Source organism: Phacochoerus africanus, chromosome 8, assembly GCF_016906955.1.
Source record: "Phacochoerus africanus isolate WHEZ1 chromosome 8, ROS_Pafr_v1, whole genome shotgun sequence".
NCBI classification, from domain to species: Eukaryota; Metazoa; Chordata; class Mammalia; order Artiodactyla; family Suidae; genus Phacochoerus; species Phacochoerus africanus.
The window spans coordinates 152,036,356-152,038,632 of record NC_062551.1 but is presented as its reverse complement, the minus strand read 5'-3'; positions in this window follow the sequence as shown (position 1 = coordinate 152,038,632).

The window sequence follows — 2,277 nt, the reverse complement described above, 5'->3', positions numbered from 1 at the left end:
GGAGAAATGAAGTTGGGAAATGGAACAGGTGGCCTATTCCATATGTGAGAGGAAGAAAACCAAGGCTTGTGTTTTAAAATGTTGCTCAAAGTCACAGTCAGGTGTTGAGGAGAGACAAACCCCTGTCCCTGGACACTCCTTCCCCGTGACTCCTCTTCCTTATTGGTAGCTTAGCAACAAGCAGGCTTGCATTGTTTCCACAGGACAATAGCCGGACACCCACATAGAGCTCTGGAGTTCCCTGGTCTAACATAGAAACCCAACCAGGAAGCTGTCCTTCCTTGTTAATTTAGTCACCTCCAGGCCCCACCTCCTGTGTATAAACACATAGGGCTCTGGGAGGCGGCCCCTCTGCTGGAGCCTCTCCCTGGAGCATATGGTCCAGCCACGCCCAACATGGGCACACTTCATACAACGTAGGGTCTCCTGAGTGCCCTGCTCCTCCTCTGCTTATAGGTCTTCTACCTCCAACCTGATGTGACATTGACACTGCAGCATGGGTGTGACTGTCTCTACAGGACATGGGTGGGGGGATATTCACTGCCTGGGTTGCTTTATAGTAAAATCTGTGCCTCGTCCACGATGCTACAGAATATGTCATGAGCTTGCACACTATGTGTCAGACCCAGATACAAATGAAGAGAGGAAGGGGCCCTGGAGCTTCCAAAATAGATGAGGAATAAGAGTTACAAAATTACAGAAAACAGAAGTCTTGTGTGATGCTTGGAGAAGAAAAGTCATATTTTAATGTTTCTCCAATGAGCCTTGAGGAAAAGAGATTTTACATGGCCAGAAAATTCAGTTGCTCCCAGTCATGTGTCCCCAAGCTTTCTGGTTTATCGTGGCCACACCCTATTTGGCTCTGGATCCTGTTGGATCTGTTAGGTTAGGATGAGTGTCCAGGGGTTTTCCATTGATTCCACCAGTAAATGCCTGCCCTTCTAGAACCATGGACACTATACAGTAGAGCAGGAATGGAACTCAGAGATGACTTAATAAAGTCCTTCATTTTGCAGATGAGGAGACTGAGGACAGAATGGAAGATGTTTTGGGCAATTGTTCAGTATCCTATATGGGTGATCTGACTGAGGGGAAAAAAAAAGAAGTGGAAGACAAGTTCTTTGATGTTCTGGAACTTCAAGGCCTGATTTGACTGGTTTTCTTATAGAAATATCATTTGGGGTGTTTTCTAAAGCTGCAACTTTCCAGGAGGTTAAAAGTGCACTCTGGCGGGTGGCTGGGGTTCTTACTTTCTGTTCTTCTCCTGCCAGGAAGGACCAGCTCCTCCTCATCCACATTGAGAACTGTAACCATTTCTTCCACACCTGTGTTGGCTCTCCCCACCAGGCTCAGGCTCCCCCAGCCAGACTCTCTCTAGCCTCCTTTCATCCCTGTTTCTGTTTCCTTTTAATGGTGTCCACTGAGTGGCTTTTCTCTGAAACTGAAGCAATAGGAAAGAAAATCTTCATGTCCTCATGGCTCATTTTGTTTTGAGCTATTTAAATCACTTAGGTTTAACAGCCTAAACAAAAAGATCTTCTATATAATATGGTTTAGTCCAGTTTACCAGGTTTGTTTGTGGGTGTTTGCATGGGGGTTGGCATCAAAAGTCCAGGGACTTTCAATGGTACCCGGCTTTCCAGTTTATGGACATTTTCTCCTCTCAGCAACCACATGCAGGTGGATTGAGCAGGGTTCTAGCATGTCCTGTTCCTACTATAAAATATTCTACCATGATTCATTTGACTTTAGTCTTGGAATGCTTGCCAGTCAAAAGCTGGTAATCAATTTTTGGTAAAAGATCACATCCACCTGTCATTAACTACAATATGGGGCTTGGGAATAAATGCCTTAGAGGGAATTTAAGGTAAGGAGTCATCTTAAAGACAGAAAATATTTCCATCTCAGTTCTCCAAACCTATTTTCCAGGTTTGGTTAATTGTGGTCACACTCCCCTTGGTCCTCAGACCAAGGTCAAGGTTGTGTGTCGTCATGTGAACGAGAGAAACTGCTTCTCCATAGAAACCTGCTTATAAATCAGATTACCGGCCCCGCTGACTTCCTGGGAGCTAATCTGAGGATCTGAGGCAGAAGCAGGAGAAGCCAGCACAGTATTACCTAGGGCAAATTATTTCTGACCAAACTCTGAGGGTGCAACAGGGTCGAACTTCTAACTCTTATTGACCATTTGGCACGACTTTGACCCAGACCATCTCAACAGGCCAGAAGCAAATCCCCACCTAAGGAAGGAAGCAGGAAGGAGGCAGATCACAGCTA